The sequence below is a fragment of the Manis javanica genome, chromosome 2, assembly GCF_040802235.1.
Source record: "Manis javanica isolate MJ-LG chromosome 2, MJ_LKY, whole genome shotgun sequence".
NCBI classification, from domain to species: Eukaryota; Metazoa; Chordata; class Mammalia; order Pholidota; family Manidae; genus Manis; species Manis javanica.
Window position 1 is genome coordinate 50117598 of NC_133157.1, and position 18756 is coordinate 50136353.

General features: G+C 35.6%; 1 protein-coding gene across 4 annotated transcripts in view; it reads right to left on the reverse strand.

Moving 5' to 3' along the window:
* The window catches only part of SH3GL2 (SH3 domain containing GRB2 like 2, endophilin A1), a 215954-nt gene that overhangs the window by 141612 nt on the left and 55586 nt on the right, over positions 1-18756 (reverse strand). The window contains exon 1 of one of the 4 annotated variants that reach the window (XM_073228456.1): positions 11987-12020. The exons of the other annotated variants lie outside the window; for them this stretch is intronic. The gene's annotated coding sequence lies outside the window, so the exon portion shown is untranslated. Of the gene's footprint in view, positions 1-11986; positions 12021-18756 lie in introns of those variants that run through there. 4 annotated transcript variants of the gene reach the window in all.

Consider the following 18756-nt stretch of genomic DNA (forward strand, 5'->3'; position numbering starts at 1 on the left):
TTTTTTGATTCCACGATATAATCGTACTTCTTTGATTCACAAACTTTGCCAAAAGTCAGAGTATTTTGCAAAATGAATCAGAGTATGTAGGTTAAAATTTAAGTCTAACAGAAATAAAATGTATAACATACAAACCAGTGGAAGGGAAATGAAAAAAAAATTAATCCATATAATAAATACAGAGAAAGCAGAAAACAAAGAAAAAGCATTAATATATAGTAAAAAATCAAAAGTAAGTAAAAAATGAAAAAAAACTATACAGGAAACAAATCTTAATATAATAGCCATCACAGTCAACTATCCTATATGAAAATAAACAGCTCAAAGATCAATTCTCAGTTGTTTTTTTTTAATTCCAATAATATGCTATTTAAAAGAGACATATCTAAAACACAGTGGCATCATCCTACTATGGTTATTACTAAACACTGATGTTTCAGAAAATATCACATTTATTTATCTTTTTTGACACCAACAGATGCTTAGCTGCTTTAGTTTCTCTAAATCCCCAGGGGAAAAACAGTCCAAAGAAGTTGACAACTTTCTCCAGAAAATGAGGCATATAGAAATAAAATGTAACTTTCAAGAATGACTGCTTTGTTAAGGCACAAAGCCTGAGGCTATTTTTTGTCACTTAAGGTGTGTAACTCCTTTCTTTTGCATTGGAGTATATCCTCTCCAGGAGTATTAAGAAAGGATTTGGTCAAAGAACAGAAAGCATATCGTTTCACATGTGCTATGCAATGTGAAAACATGTTAATTCTATATGCTAACACGCCAAAAGAGAGGGCCAAATATTTGAGGCTCTATATGTCTTAAAGTCACTAAAAACTAGATGTCTAACAACTCATTTCATAAAGAAAGAATGGGAGGTTCTGGTATTCAAGTTTGTTCAGTAAACATGGTGGGGACAAATGCAAGATAGTATTTCTATAAATCCCAGAGAAATATTAATGATATCAAATACAGGGGAAGCCACAGGACAAGTCTACTTCCCTTGTATGGACACAAATATTCTCCCCATACAGCTTATTTGCATTTGTCCATCTTCTAACATGATAAAGAGGAGAAACCCACTATTTTCCACTAAGTAGCCCTGAAAATACATGGAGGAATAGGATCATGCATGCATTAACTCTTCTCTTCTCTAAACTATGCAATTCACCTACTCTGCACACACTAGGCTAGGCACATTGTAAAAAATCATTTCATCCTGGGAATTACAACATCCCACTCTCAGAAATGATCCACCAGACAGAAAATTAGCAGAGATACAGAAGAACTGAAAAACACGTCAACCAACAGGATTTAATTGACATAGAACACACCACCTAATAAGAGCAGAATACACATTCTTATCAAGTGCCCAAAGAATATTCACCAAAACACATAAACCTCAACAAATTTAAAAGAACTGAAATTATACAGAGTGTCTTCTCTGATCATAATGGTATCAAATTAGAAATCAACAGCCAAAAGGAAATAGGAAAATTATCTCATTGGAACCATCCTGACATGTTTTGGAGAGAAGTATGCCAACATATTTTACACTTCATGAAAAAGGGAGACTCAAAGAAGCTATGTTTTATATACAAGGTCATAAGCATTAAGTGTTAAAGCCCAAAATTTTATTCAGGAATATTTGACTCTAAAGGCTATAGTTTTCACTATACTATGTTACCGCTCAGCAAAGTTTCCATCCCAGGAGTCTCCAAACTTTTCCCAGATACTTCCCTATTTAAAAAATGAAAATAAAAATAAAATAAAATAAAATAAATAAAAGTCTGTACTCCAAACATATGAGGCTTTGTTTTTATTCATGTATTACCATCCTATTATGTAAGGAAACACACAAAAAATACATTTTTTGAAAAGATGCCTGTCTAAATAAATATGAATAGCAGTCCTAATGTTTTCTTTTGTAACCCAGTGATGTCCATGGCTACCCTCTGAGTTTAGCATTCCATCTAAAATCCTAGCTCTTTTTCATCCACTCTTAAAATATTTCATTTCCCATCTTGAGCAGTTTTTTTTCCAAACTCAAATTACAGCACTTTTATCCTGCACATTTATCTTGTTCATTTATGGTCCACTGCTCCATTTTATTAAGATATCTTTCCACCCTGAGCCCAGCGTCCATCATATGACTTCACAGAGATGCTATATTGATGGACCCGTCCTCAGTAGCTTTGTCTGAGGAAAAAATGAAAATTTCAACAGCAAAGGGCTAAAAGACTTAATTCTTCAGCTTAACAGACTGGTCTTACCAACAACTTGAACATTATTTTTCAGCCACTTTCTAATTAACCTAATTGTTCTTATAACCTATATGTCATGATTTTACTTATAGGGCATCACACAAAATGTTTTCAAGCATCCTGTGGAAGTTTAAGTATGGTATATACCATTCTTCAGACAAATTCACTACTGGAGAAACCCTAATAATCATACCCTCCAGTTTTCCTGGGAAAACACTGAGACTCAGAGAAGTTAACTGGTTCTCTCAGGCCACCCAGTCAACTGAGACAGAACCTAGCTCAGGCCTGAATCACTTGAATTAAACCTATTTTTTTTCCCACAACATCATCAGAGGCCTAATAGAGAAAAAAACAAACATTTACTGAGCATGTGTTGTGTTCCAAGTATTACACCCAGTGCTGTATAGTTTCTAACCAAAATCTTTATTTATTGGCAAAACAATAATGCCTGCAGGACAAGCTGGACAGCATGAGGGAATGAGCAGGCAAGGTATGAATCAGCAGTGAGCCACAATTTCACCCACCCACAGGCCCACAGGCACACAGCTTGAAGGGTGCAGCCAGCTAGCGATGCGGGTGCAAGGCTGTTAAAATGTCTGAATTCTGAAATCCAGATTTCTTCTGACACTTAAATGTTGGGAACTTTTTTCAATTTCACACAGTCCTGGCCAAAAAAACCCCACATCCGCATAGCAACCACTTAATGTGTGCCAGGCTTTCTGCACACATCCTCTCATTACATTCTTACCACAACCAGGCTTCTAATGGATGAGATGCCTATAACTCAAAGAGATTAAATAAAGTTGCCCACATAGCTAACAAATGGTAGGTCATAATTCAAGCTACATATTTAACACCTCCACCATACTGACTCATTTAATCCTTACAACCACCTTCCAAGGCAGTTACCATTATCCACATTCACCGATTGGGGAAAGGTAGTCACAGACACTAGTAGATTACAGCCTGAAGACATACCAAAAACTCAGTTTTATGAAAATCAGAATATTTGTATCTTCCATTCTTAATGGGAATGAAGCACTCTCAAGCAGTGAGTCTTAAACTAAAAGTAAGATATTTCCTGACTTCCCAGTTAGTTTTTGCTTATCTTGGAGGTTGTCATCAAGTTTTCTTGTGCCCCTAAAATGAGCTGATTTCAACTTTTATCAAACAATAACACTAATGCTGAACTCTATCTGATTAAACAGTCTGAAAACCCCAAGAGTAAACTTTTTTCTGTGTTTTACCACCAGTTTCTAACAGATTGCAGAGGAAAGGTAAATAACAATATTCTGTTAAAAGGACTAAGAGTTCTCTCCTTAAATCTAAACAGTAGAGACCATAGATTAACTAGAGCATTTCCTTAACTTCTGCTCATCCATTAACATCTCTCCAGCCCCAGGATATGAGAGACTATGTTGGCATGAAACCACATACACACCCTTCACCTACTTCAAGGGCTGACATTCCAGGGACAGCTGCTATGTCGCCATCCCCTAACACCTACCAGGCAACTCAGGAATGGCTCTGCAGGCTGCTGTCCCAGAGGTGCAGCTTCTACTGCTGAGCCTGCCATGGGGCCAGGGAATCCCTCAGGAACACGCCGCAGAGAGCCAGAGAGCCGAAGCACTGTCTGAGGGAAGGCTCACAGCTGAAGAGGGACTTTTCTCCACAATTTGGATACCAATGTAAATACAGAGAGAGGTCTTAGTGGTCCTTTAGCTCCCCCCACTTCCCCTTTCCCATTCTTCCTCCCCACTCCGTACTCCAACCATGGGTTCCCAGTCCTACCTGCAGTTAATTCCCTAGGAAGGACCACTAGCAAGAAATGTTTCATCACCTTTCTCCTTCTCACATTAGAAGTCACCAGAGCCTTCATTCAGTCCTATTCTTGCTCAGAGGAGGATGATTTCATAACTGAGCTACTATTTAATCAGTTTTCCCACCACCGACATCTGCATTTTAAGCAGGGGAGCCCAAAGGTGCAAAGATTTAATCCAAGAATTCATTTCTCATGGTAGATTTTCCTGGTACCTTGGTAGAAAAACGGGTGTTGACCTCAAGGGATAGCCTGTAGTACTTCAGCCCTACACTTCCCCTATAATTTCCAATAGCTCCCTTCCCAACATATTACAGAATTCTTACTATACAAATACAGCTTCAAGCTACCTTCAAATAAACATCCAGTTTAAGTAAAAAACTGTTATGGGGATATCTCACAATGCTCTTAAATGATTTAAAAAAGATTGTCTATTAAATGTCTGGCATTCTGGCTGACACATATATATTATATGTTTAATAAGCAATATTATTTGTTACTAGTTTTTACTGTCACTATAAGCCCCATTTCTTTCCCACATCCAATGGAATGATCCAGTGACATTTAGATGAAATAAAGCTTTTTGTTAGATATCTCAAGGGGAAGGAGAATTAAAACATGTCACTAGAAGAAATCAAACAAAAAAGGATCATAATTTTCTAATAAAAGAAGATAAGGTCTCAGAAATGGCCACCCATCTTACTGTAGCTGTCTAAACAAAAGAGATGTGGGTTTTACTTTTCTTGGAAAGGAGAAAGTACCTGGAGGACCCTGACACCAACACTACACTATGTAGAGCTCACAAGAAAGAGAAAGCGTTTTCTCTTACAAGCAGTCACTCATCAGAAGGGACAGCAGCAGACACTCCAGACTAGGGTTTTTCATTATCAATTTTTTAATGACTGTCAAAAGGGCAGCATCTTAATCATAGTCATTAAACCAACTTTCCATAGCCAGAAAAGAGTATATGATCTGAATACCAGAAAGCAGCATTTCTGAACAATTCAGCATCAAGTGTGAATTCCAAAAGAGCACCTGCTCACCACTTACATTCCTACCTGCAGTTAATCAGTTAATCCAATTTTGGAACCTCATTTGTGACAGCTGTCCAAAACCACACAACTTTTATTAAGCCATTACAATGTCACAAAATCTTACTGTTAAGAACACCATAAAAAAGACTATGTTGAAAATCTTCCACCAGAATCACAGAGAGGTAGGGTCTACCTCTTCTACTGCATCAATAATAATTAACATAATAAACAACTTTTACTGTGTGCTAGACACTGTTTTAAGGGCTTTATATATTTTAGCTCATTTAATCCTTATGATTGCTCTGTATCAGAAACTATTATTCTCCTTTGACACGTGATAAATACAGAGCATAGAGGAGTTCATCAATAACCCAAAGTCACAAGGGGAGTGTCAAGAGTGTTAACAACTAGCATGTCTATTGCTGTTTCCCTGTTTCCAAACCTCATTCAGGTAAGTTATCCTTTCTGGTCCTTATAACTACTTTGTGAGGCGAGTATTTTTACTTCTATTCCCAATTCATAGATAAAGAGAGAGGTAACCTGCCTCAGGACATAAGTCACTAGAGGGGCTGACATCAGAATTCAAGTCAACCACAACAGCCTACCCATGTTGGCTGTATGACCACCTACTGCCAAGACCAGAGATCCTCACCTGTACATGGTATGACTGACACAGGGGGGTAAGATGACCACCTGTCCCCCAAATCTCTCCTTTATTGCCCCAGAATTTACAACTGGTCATGTGTACAGAGCTTTAACACAGTGTTTACTGTAGTATATTAAAATGGCCTGTCCATGCATCTCTTTCTCCTACCAGACAAGAAGCTCCCAGAAGGCAAGATCACCCAATACACTACTAACTCTTGATATAAAGTGCCTGGCAAATAGTCAGCACTAAAAAAATTGGCTGAAATACTAATTCAGTGTGCCTAAGTTTATTTGGTCACATTCCTCTCTGAGGTGGTTGACTAAACTGTATTTCATGATTATTCCCTAGGAACAGTCACATTTTGTTTATAAATTAAAAAATTTTATATATTTATAATATTAGAGGGTATTTTGCTAATCTAATCTATGCTTCAATTAGGTACCACCAATGATATTTTTTTCCTGAAAGTTATTAAGTGAAATCATTTTCAATTCTCATGATAAGCTTTTTTTTAAAAAGCTATTTCACCTTTTTAAATCCTATTTTCCTAACCTAAACTGTGTACTATATGACTTGTCAGGTAATCACACACATGTTTTAAATAAACAAGAGAATACCCACTAAAAAGCCTTTTTTGATAAGTATAGAAGATGTTCAAACATGTTCCTTAAGAGATAAGAATGTAATTTAAACAGCGACCACTAGTAGATATTTCTTCTTTGCATGCCTAATCTGCACAGAATTAAGTTAAATGATACCAATCATAGGCACATACTTTAACAACTATTTATTGTTGAGTACTTGTGGTAATGTAAATACAACAAATAATTTTCACCAATGTACCACAGGCAAGGCTATCCATGCTACCTGCAGTCTACAAAGCAATGGCACAGAGTTATTTTTCTAATATATGGAATACTCAATATCTGGATCCAATCAAAAAATTCAACTTTCAACAAGCTGTCACTTTGTAAGGCCAGTCTACTGGTTTTATGATATACTCATCAGTTACTTAAACCTCTGAAAAATATTACATATTAAAGAACATTAAAATTTCCTCTAACATAGCTATCCATGGGCAACTTTAGTGCAAACCTGTCCATCAAAACAATTAAAATTAAAGACACTCCAATAGAAATGATCAGTGAAATAACACTGTGTACAGATTCATCAACACAATTTATAGAAAATAAAGAAATGTAGGATTCCCTAAGTAACAAATAAATAATTTTTAGAAAACCAATCTAAAGACTGATTCTAAACTAGGTCTAGCTCTTTTCCCTCCCAAAAATGAATGCTGCTTCTCAGCAAAGCCACCTAATCACTTGTTTCAAGAGCTGCAGGAGAGAAAGAATGGTTCTGCATCCTTTCCTGCATTCCTTCTCCAACCTCTCATCCCACATTTTCATTTGATTTCAATCTTTCTCTCTCAAATATTATCAGGTTAAGCTTTTATCATGTATTCTATTTTTGAGCAGACAAAAATCTCAGCAACCTGGAGATCAGTTGGCCCTGTACTACCAGCAGGTACCTATATTTCTTAAAAGCAAACTAGATTAATGACCTTTGAGTCATGTGACTGAGACTTCTGGGTGAAACACAAGAACTATTTATCTAACTTGAGTTTTACACTTATCTCTGAGGCACTTTCAACTTTTTTATCTGAAACTAGAATGTGGTCACAATCCATGTTCTCCACTTAAAATTATGGCACAAGCATACGTCACCCAGGGAACAAACTGTCATAAAATTTTTGCATTATGAGTATTCATTTCCTTTGTAATAGGCACTTCATTTGCCCATGAAATTAGGGCTAAGATTACCTCAAAGCCACTTAAGAAGTTTAGAGTACTGCTATAGTGTATTTACTGCTTCTGAAATTAAGCTGAGCTTATAACAGTATTGGCAGAGACTCCAAAACAATTTAAAATTTTATATGCTGAACATGTGCATTTTTAGCTCAGGCCACAGCATGCATATATTTTTTTATGTGGCATTTAAACCAAAACTGTATCAGAATAAAAGCATAGAAACCAGTACCTAGAGATGGTAGAGGAAAGAGCTTATTTTCACATGTCCATACTTTATTCCAAAAAGGATTTCAGAATGCTAAAACAGAGAACTGAAGATAAGCCAACTTCAAATATAATCCTGACTTAAAATGTGCCAGGTTGGGCATTTTTTAACAATATGTTTCTTCAGGTGAAAAATGTAGATCTCTGTGCAGAGCAACTTCCCCACCCACCCACCCACCCACCTTCTGGAGATACACAGAGGCTGGGACAGACTGAGGAGGAAACTCTGGCTGAAGGCAAGTGCTCAGGGATGACGGCGACCTCAGTGGTCATCAGGTTCAGACCACACTGATCGGATACGTGCAATGTATTCACAGACAGTGCATGAGGCTAGAAGGCTAGAAGAGGTAGATCCAGAATACAAGAGAGCAACTAGGTCAGTCAATGTGAACAACAAAGAAAAAGTGCTCAGCCACCATTTCAAAACCTTTCACTGGTGCTCACTTCAGCAGCACATATGCACATTTCATTTTTAAGTGGTATGTTAACTATTAGGGTTTTTTTAATGGTTTTAGTAATTAAGATGCAATATAAAACATATTTCAACTGATTTTAAAAGTTGACTACTCAGACCTAACTTAGAAGGTGCACAAATCAATCCATCATACAAAACGTATCGTGAAATGTTAAGTCATGCTGTTGTGTGTGTCATTAGGATGGACTCAGTTCATATCACAACTTCCTAAGCTGCATGATCAGGGAGGCGGAGCCACAGACGTACGGAAACACCCAACCTCCCTACTGCAGAGCTGGGCTTGGAAAGAGGGAGGGAGGAAAGTGTGCTCGTGCTCCTGGCTGTCACCCTTCTATGGTTTGAGAAACGAAGCATGATGCAAATTCAAAAAGACAAGACAACGAAACATCTTTAAGGTACTTAGTATATAATAAATTCTAGTCTCTGACCTTTGGATTGTGATTTTTCTTTTTCCCTTTATAGCTTTCCACTCAAGGACCCTGACTTAAATAAAGCCTCTCAGAGGTCCAAAGCATTTCCAGAGAAAAAGGAAAATGCATGCTGATCCAGTTCCTCTCTTCACCTCCTCCCTCTGCTGAGAGGTTTTTCCACAGAAAGGCAAAAAAAACTTTGATCTATGAACATCTGCAGAACACTGAACCAGGTCTTCTCCTGGGACCTATTTAATCTCACTATAGAGCTCCTATCACATTCTCTCAGAGCAGCATGTCTTTGTCATTAAAAGTAGCAATTTAGATGGAAAATGTCCACTTGTTGCCATGCCTGGTTATTTTTCTTTTTTTACAATTAGCTAATTTTCTCTATTTATTATTGTTTTAAAGTATCCTTCCAATATTATATCCTTACAATAGGGTATTATACTTTTATCACAAAACACTAGATTCTCCTACCCTTCAGCATACTATTTTTTGTTCACACTAGCTACTGGTTAATACAGTCAGTGAGGATTAAGCTCATGTTTATCTACAACTTTATTTTCATAAACTTTTCTTACTCAATGTTTTCTTACTTTCTGTTATGAAATTCCTAGACATGATACACATTACTTTTATCATTAAATTCTATTCATTCTGAGCCCCAATTTACATGTTTGGATTAGCCTTACAGACTGGCATACTGGCTCAGGGGCAGAGTTTCCTACAGATAAATAAAAAATCTCCATTGTCAGGCCAAAGGCAAGGAGAATATCTACTGCTACACTTTCAATGGCCACTTATCCATTCATTTGGGTAACAAAACTGCACTGAACACATAGGAGAAAACACAATAGTCCCCATTCTCCCTTGGAATACAGTTATCCAGGGAAACAGTACAAAAACCCTAAGAGAAATACATTACACCAGTAGAGTAAGGAGAAATTATGAATGATATATGAAGACAGAGAAAAAGGATGACTAATTCTTTAGCAGGGCAGCAGGGGTTGGAGGGTGGCAGAAGTGAGCAGCCAGAGAAGTATTAATTTTTCCAACCTGGTTTTTTGCTGACTGGGCAAAGAATTCTCATTTGACTCTGATTTCTTGCCCTCCCACAGCCTGCTGGCTCTCTCCTTGGCTTGGTGCCTTCTAGATACTAGATTCTCATTAGAGTCAAAGCTTAAAGCACAGAATGAATAATGATAGAAGCCTGGATAAGTAAATACATTACACAACTACTTTTCCAGAGTTAAAAATAAAACCTTTCTAGTCATTTCTTTTGTTTAAAATTTTATGTTTTCTATCTACTTGAAAACTAGGTTACCATGTATCCTCCTTGTTGGCTTCTTGGGAAGGTCCATGAACATCCACCATGGAAATACCTGTCTCTTCTTTTTACAGGACTAGCCCAGTTCAATGGCCCTCAAACTGAATTGCTTTCACCCTTCAGGCTTCCATCTAGAAGTTAAGTTCCTCTAAGCAACAATCACCTCAACACATTGGTCTTTCTTTCCCCATCCCACATGGCATCACACAGTGTACGCATAATCTCAAGAATCATGACTTTTCATCATCCTCTTTTCACGACTGTGTCATCACAGGACACCTAAAGCTGCTGACTCCTTCAGACTGCTCCTGCCTTTGCCGTTCACCATCCTCCTCATTTACTCTCTCTAGGACAATTCGTAAAGTGGGAATGGTAGCTACTTATCCCTCAGAGGGTATCTGTTGGAGTTAAGAGAATACTGTGGGATGGTGCCTTTAATACACAGAAAGAACTCAATTAGCAAGAATCCTCTTTCTTCCTTTTCTTACTAGACAAACCTAACCAAACAAGTTTTCCTATAGAGCCACATAACTTCTGCTTCTGGTAGGGTTTTAATTTCTCACTCTGGGAAGGCTAAGTGGTTATTAATCTAACTTGTCAGGGGAAAAATTCAATAAGGAAACACTATGTAACAGCACACTTTGAGACTCTACATGGTCAGGATAAATTCTTTCTTTACTATTTTTAACACAATTGGATTCTGTTAGCTAGAATCTTGTATAGATTTTATACATCTCTGTTCACTGGCTTGTAATTAGGTTTTCTTATATTTTCTTCTTTTTCTCCCATCAAAATTTTCTAGACTCAGGTAGACATCATTATCAAGGCAGGTGATAATTCCAAAGCAATTAAAAATGAGTCCAGAGAAAATTATGAGACATCTGAGCAACACAAGCACTATGATTGAAAGACAACAGCCCAAAACATCTACACAGTATCTAAGAAAAGCAGGTCAAAGAACTCTGCAGATGGCACCTAAAAGAAAGAAAGAAGAGAAAGAATACAGTTACAGGTGGAAAGGAGGAGAAAGAGAGAAAGAGAGAGAGATGGGAGGGAGGTATGGAAGGAAGGAAGCAGGGACAGAGGGAGGAAGACAAGGTAAGAGATTGGGAGGCTAGAAGTAGAAGTACTAGGAGTCTCGAAAGAATACAGACAGTGGACAGATGGGAGAAACTAACTGAAAAAATAACAGTCAAGAATTTCTAAGAACTCAGGTAAAAAAGTAAGACAACTGTTTAAAAGAGCTTCCACTGTAAGGCAGGAAAGAAGAAAGCAATGCAAGAAATCAAGTAAGCAAGAAAGAACACAGGCATGATAAAGAGAAATGCAAAATATGATGGCAAAAACATGCCTGACAGAAATATAATTCTAATAAAAGTAAATGGATTAAACTTTACACCAAAAGACAGATGCTCAGCTTGGATTCTTTTAAAATGACTCAGTCAACATTAAGGCATGGAAAAAATACATCAGAGAAACATAAAATGTTAGAAAACCAGTGTAGCAATTTTACTATCAGACAGAATAGAATTTAAAGCCAAAACATCATAAAGGGAAAATCTGTTTATAAAAAGAATGATGCAGAACAAAAATACAATTATCACAGAAGTATATGCACCTAAAAATATGTCAGTAAGTGACAGATCTAATGGGATAAATAGATAAATCAAGTATTTTCACTGGCTAATTTAATACACTCTACCATAGAAACAGAATATTTAAATAAATGATTAATAATATTACATATAATATTAGATACTCATCTCAGAAGTAATGGAGAAAATGTAAGTATACACGTTAATAGTAACACACAGAACTACAGAAACCCAGACTGTTCTCTAAGCACTCACGGAATATTTATAGAACTTGATCATTTCAAAGACCACAAAGGAATCTTCAAAAATTTACCAGAAAATTCATCAAATTATTTTCTTACCTCATATAAGTGTAGAAACAAATAACGAAGGATAACTAGAAGATACCCCACATATCTGAAATATAACATGTAAAAATAATAATTAATAATAATCTGTGACTTCAAGAACAAATAGTAAGGGGAACTAAAAATCCTTAAGGCATAAGAACAAGGGAGGAATTTATGCCAAAATTTACGGGATGCACCTAAAACAGTCATAATAGGGAATTCTGAGATTTAAATGCCTTTAACAGAAATCAATAAAGATTTTTAAAGTATAAAATAACTTAATTCATTAAGGAGGACAAAACCAAGAGAATAAAGCCAGAAATGAGAAGGCAAGGAATAAAGATATAACCAGAAATTAATGAACTGGGAAAAAAAACAGAGCTGATAAATAAACTAACAAGTGGTTGTTGTTTTTAACAACCTAATAACTTAGAATAGCCTCAGGCAAAACTGATGAGAGAAGTCAAAGAAACGGCAAACATCCCTGCCTCATACCATAAGAAAAAGCAAAATCCAGCTAAAGACATAATTAAAAATAGAGGAAAAATAACTATTGAAATAATGAGTGAGGGAACAAAGAAAATAAGAATTTAAAACAAGTAATATCAATATTAAAGATGAGAAAATATGGTAAACATGGAAATGACATTACTGGAGTGCTGAAAGGAAGAATCATCAACCTAGAATTTTTTCACTCAGAAAAAATATCTTGTGAAATGATGAGTTTTTTAGAAAGACAAAAGCCAAAATAATTCATCACCCACAGCCCACTAAAAATAAAGCAAAGAGGTATAATAAGGTAATGGAGAACTAATGCGAGAGTTCTGCAAAACTGTCAGTTATAAAGCCAATATACATAAGTCTAGAGTATTCCTCTGTACTGTAATAATCTATTTTAAAATAGGAAAACACAGTCCTAATTATAACATCAACAAAAACAATATACCTAAGAATTTACCTAACAAAAATTGCATAAGACTCTCAAAGAGAAAATGTTAAAACTTTAAAGAACTTCTAAAAGTCTCTGAATAAATAGATGTTCATGGATGGGGTGGGATGAAGTAATATTTTTTGATGTCAAGTTTCTCTAAAATTAATAAGCGACATCAATGCACTTCTTACTAAGTCCTATAAATAATTTAAGGGAGCTTGATAAATTAATTTTAAAAACATGGAGGAAAAAATGAAAATTAATAGCTGTGACTTTTTTTGGAAGAATATAAAGCAAAAGCCAGAAGGGGCTTATTCTGTCAGATATTAAAATTAATTATGTCATAGAAATTAATAACAGTAAGAAACTAATAGAATACATCTCCCTGGGCAAGGGAAACAAATAAAAAATGAACAAGTAGAACTACATCAAACTAAAGCTTCTGTACAGCAAAAGACACCATCAGCAGAACAAAAAGGCATCCTACATTAGGGGAGAATATATTTGTAAATGACATATTCAATAAGGGGTTAACATACGAAAGAAGTCATATGCCTCAACATCCAAAAAAACAAGTAACCCTATTAAAAAATGGGCAGAGAACCTGAACAGATGCTTCTCCAAAGAAGAAATTGAGATCACCAACAGGCACATGAAAAGGTGCTCCACATCACTAATCATCAGGGAAATGCAAATTAGACCACAGTGAGATATTACCTCACACCAGTTAGGATGGCCAACATCCAAAAGACAAGAAACAACAAATGTTGGCAAGGATGCAGAGAAAGGGGAACCTTCCTACACTGCTGGTGGGAATGTAAATTGGTTCAACCATTGTGGAAAGCAAGATGGAGGTTCCTCAAAAAACTAAAAATAGAAATCCTATTTGACTCTGGAATTCCACTCCTAGGAATTTACCTGAAGAAAACAAGATCCCTGATTCAAAAAGACATATGCACCCCTGTGTTTTATCACAACACTATTTACAATAGCTGAGATATGGAAGCAACCTAAGTGTCCATCAACAGAGATGAGTGAATAAAGACAATGTAGTACATATAGACAACAGAATATTATTCAGCCATGAAAAGAAAATAAATTCTGCCATTTGCAACATGGATAGATTTAGAGAGTATTATGCTCAGTGAAATAAGCCAGGCAGAGCAACACAAATACCAAATTATTTCACTCATTTGTGGAGGATAAAAACAAAGCAAAACAGAAGGAACAAAATAACAGTAGACTCAGACACGGAGAAGGGACTAGTGGTCACCAAAGGGGAGGGGTTAGGGAGCATGGGTGGGGAGGGAGGGAGAAGGGAATTAAGCAGCACTATAATTAGCAATCACAATATAGGTATGTCAGTAGTACAGCATGGAGAATACAATTAATGACTCTACAGCATCTTACTACAGACAGACAGAGAGGGTGAGGACTTGATAATATGGATGAATGTTGAACCACCATGCTGTATAATTGAGACCATCATAAGACTATGTATCAATGATACTTTAATAAAATAAGTAAATAAAAAAGAATCAAGAGGGAAAGTCAAGAGATAGAATACATGTTCTTTCTATTACACACATAGACACACACACATAGAAACGTGCATACACACACATCAACAGGGGACAACAGAAGATTCAGAGAAAAGGCCTGGCATCAGTGGTGTGGTATCAGAATCCAGATGTGGGAAAATTCTATGGTTCTATAATTAGGACATCAGGGTGAGGAGTGAAGGGGAGGAAACTGTATCCCACAAAACAAGGAACACATATTGGCGGCTGAGGAAAAGTTCAAAACAAAGAATTATCATGAACAACCTTATGTATTAATATATTATAATCCAAATAGGACAAGATTCCATAAGGTAATAAGGTCTGCTTTATCCTTTATATTTGCCTATGATTTTACAAAAATATGCTTGTTTATTGACCATAAAATCAACTGATATCGTGGGTATTACCTGAAAAACCTTTGAACCAATCTATAAAAGTAACATGATTATTGAGGTTTGAGGAACACACAGACCAGATTTCATGCTCTTTTGCATATTTCAGTGTTACCCTATGTCATTTATTTCTAGTTTAGGTAAAATCCTGGTAGTAATCACATTTTGCTTATTTTTTATCAATATATATGTGCAATATTCTATTCCATGACTGAGTTGAGAATCAATTCACATGAGTGAATGAGAATAACACCATCTCAGATGTTTTTTTTTAAAGTTCTAATCAGAGCTGGTATGAAGTCAACTTTACTATTTCCAGGGAAGATGCCAATATATTAGAAACATGTGGGACACTAACTAAAAACCGTAGATATGAAGGCTTTTCTTTTAGTTAACTTAAAGTATGAGTCATTCTACATTTTTTCTGTGTAGAATATTAGATATATTAAATACCATTTTGGTACAAACTTGTCAAAACTGTTAATTGTGATTTTTCTTCCTCATTTCTCTCTGTTACAACAGATGTATAATACTTTGAAATGTTTATCTGTTCAATATTCCAGGATAGTGGAAAAAGTAACTCAACTTCTCTGAGAAAGAATATTACATTTTTTATTCAAAATAACTAAAAACATTATTTTCCTTGTGCCTGAAATGCCTTATATATGTTTCTATTAAAAGAAAACTTTGTGTTGCCTCATTTGAGCTAATCTAATGAAGCAAACTCACTAAGGTAAACAGGAACATAGCAAACTAATTTTTTTATTTGAAGCAGAAAAACTAAGTTTTATGACATTCTTCACAGTCCTTTTAAATATCATACATTCAGTAACCTATAGATTAATCTTTATTGTACAATTATTATTTTTTCATTTAAATCATAACTTTTTAAAAATTGATTGATGACGTGATGAATAGTTCACAGTACTTTGCTTCTGGATTCTCACTTCTCACCTATGCTGTCAGCTCTTTCTAGGAGTTGTCTTCAACATTTCAACCTGAATGAACCAAACTATTATAGGAAACACTTTTGAACGTATCAGATATACCAAAAGACAGACTTGCAACAATATTTGAGATTTGTCAACTCAATAATTTAGAACACTTAGAAACTACTTGAAATAAGCCAATGGCTCATTTTCTGGGCAGCTTTGATTCTATCCAGACACTTACTGTATTTGGGAAATGAACATTTTAAACAATAATGGCAACAAAAAATAATCCAAGGGAACTCTTCTTCTCATGTATCTAAATATTTAATTTACCAATACTACGAAACAAATACTGCATATTTTTGAGCAACTAAACTGGCATACTGGCTTTCCAAAACAAGGATGAAGACAGACTTCTTTGCAGCATTCACCTTTAATAATTTGGCTCCAAATTACCTTTGCCATCCAGCTTCCTCCTCTTCCTGGGTACCTTTATGTAGTTAAACTGAACACTTAGTAGTCCTCAATCCCATCTCTACACTTGTGTACATGCACTCCCCTTATCTTGGGCTCTTGCTCCCACCAATTTCCACATAGAAAAACACTGTCAGTTTTCCAGGTCCAATGTAAAGGATGCCTCTTTGAGTCTTTGGTGTCTATGGGCTACACTGAGCACTAAGTGCTTTATATACATTGTTTACTTTGATCTTTACAATCCCTTACCAATGATAGCCAAAGTAGCTGCCACCACTAAGTACTTAATACATGATGCCAAGTGTCATTTACAACTACTTTACACAATCCTCGCAACAAGCTAGTTTGTTTTCCCCATTCTATAGATGAGGAAGGCGAGGTTTTGGATGTTAATTGTGGGAATTAAGAACACTAGCTCTGCGGTCTGAATTTGAATCCTAATTCCACTATTTGCATCTTCCTAACACAGCATTTTCCTCAAGATGATAAAGAGCATGTGTGTGCAACCAAGAGATTTTTCACGGAGCTGTTCTAAGCAGTAAATGAATCACCCAAAGTATTTAGCATAGCATCTGGTATGATGAGCAGTGAGAACTTGCTGAGTGTTATTAGTTATTAATCATTTTAGTCTTTCCCCACAATATCTAGCACAATGATTTTGCACACTGGAGAAAAAATATATTAGTGATTAGAGAATATTCTATCTTTCTTAAAATAAATTTATAAGACCATTTAGAGAAGTTTGTGCTCCATTAGGTTCAGATCATTAGAAAACAAGAATCTGAATTCAAAACACTGATGGATTGATCTCACTGACACATCTTCCCAGTCACTCGCTACCAAACACAGCATGCACACCAGGAGCAGGGGGGAGATAGTGACCGAGCTTACCTTCAGAGGGACTGGGAGAGATATTCATTTAGAAACATTACTGGGTGTTAGATGGTGAAAATGTGCTGTGATATTCAACCCTAGCACAGTATCTATACTATTAAAAAACTGATAAAAGAATCTGTAGCTACCCAAAAAAGGCTCCTTTAAAAAAGTTTAGTAATTTTTTAAATGAATGCATCCAAGTAAAAACTAAATTTTCAATTTGTTATAATCAAAAGGATTACATAATTCTATACGTAAATTATTTTAGATTTTACTTAGTATTTTACTTACTTGTATTTTACCAGAATTTACTTACTAGTGTTTTACTTAGATTTTTATGCCTAAATTTAGGTGCCCTCTAAAGGCAATCTTTTCTGTATTTATATTCTTTCCTGGAATTTAATGTTAAAAGTTATCTCATGGTATTAACTATATTATGCCACATTAGACAACATGTTGAAAGAAAAACATTCTTAAATTAGGCCTAAATGATATGTTAAAACTAATCTGAATATTTGTATAATATGGCATTCATTTCAAGGATACAGTAATAGTAACTACATGAAAAAATAAAATAGTCTCAGTAAATAAGCATTTCATGTAAACCTTTCAAAACATTCCCAGGTCTTGTCTCTGAGCAAACTAAGAAATGTTATGAGGAAACCAGGAAAGCCACTGGCCCTGCTGAGGGCCATGTTCTGGGCGCAGGACTGCTACGCCTGACAGATGGTCTCAGTTCACATTCAGAGAAGCACTGCAAGGTGGGTAGGACTTGGCCGGTTTCACAGGTAAGAGAACAGCTGAGAGAGGCCCTTTTAAATAAATGCAAATGATGTTAGTTGTCTTTAAAGAAGTACAAGCTCTCTTTATATGTTCTGAATATAAGCCCTTTATCAGATTTGTTTTACAAATATTTTCAGCCATTCCATGGCTTGCCTTTTTTCCCCAGGTGTTCTTTGAAAGATTCAAAAGTTTTGAATTTTGATGAATTCCATCTCATCACATTTTTTCTTTTGTTCATATTTTCATGTCCTATTTCATGAAATCATTAGTTTGAAAGACATATGCACCGCTGTGTTTGCTACAGCATTATTTACAACTCTGTCAAGATATGGAAGCAACTGAAATGTTCATCAGTAGATAAATGGATAAAGATGTGGTACATATATAAAATGGAATATTATTCAGCCATAAAAAAGGAATCTTGCCATTTGTGACAACATGAATGTTCCTAGAGGGTATTATTATGCTAAGTGAAATAAGTCAGACAAAGAAGAATGCCATACAGTTTCACTTATGTGTGGAATCTGAAAAAACAAACAAATAGAAATGGACTCATACACACAGAGAAGGATGGCTGGTTACCATGTGGGAAGGGGGTTGAAATAGCTGAAGGGGATAATGAGATACAAACTTCAAATTATAAAATAATTTAATCACAGGAGTGGAAGTACAACATAAGGAATATAGCTCATAATATTGCAATATCTTTGGTGACAGTAACTATAGTTATGTGGTGAGCATTTAGTAAAGTACATAATTGATGAACCACTAAGTTGTTCATCTGAAACTAATATAATATTGTATATAAACTATATTTCAATTAAAAAATGAT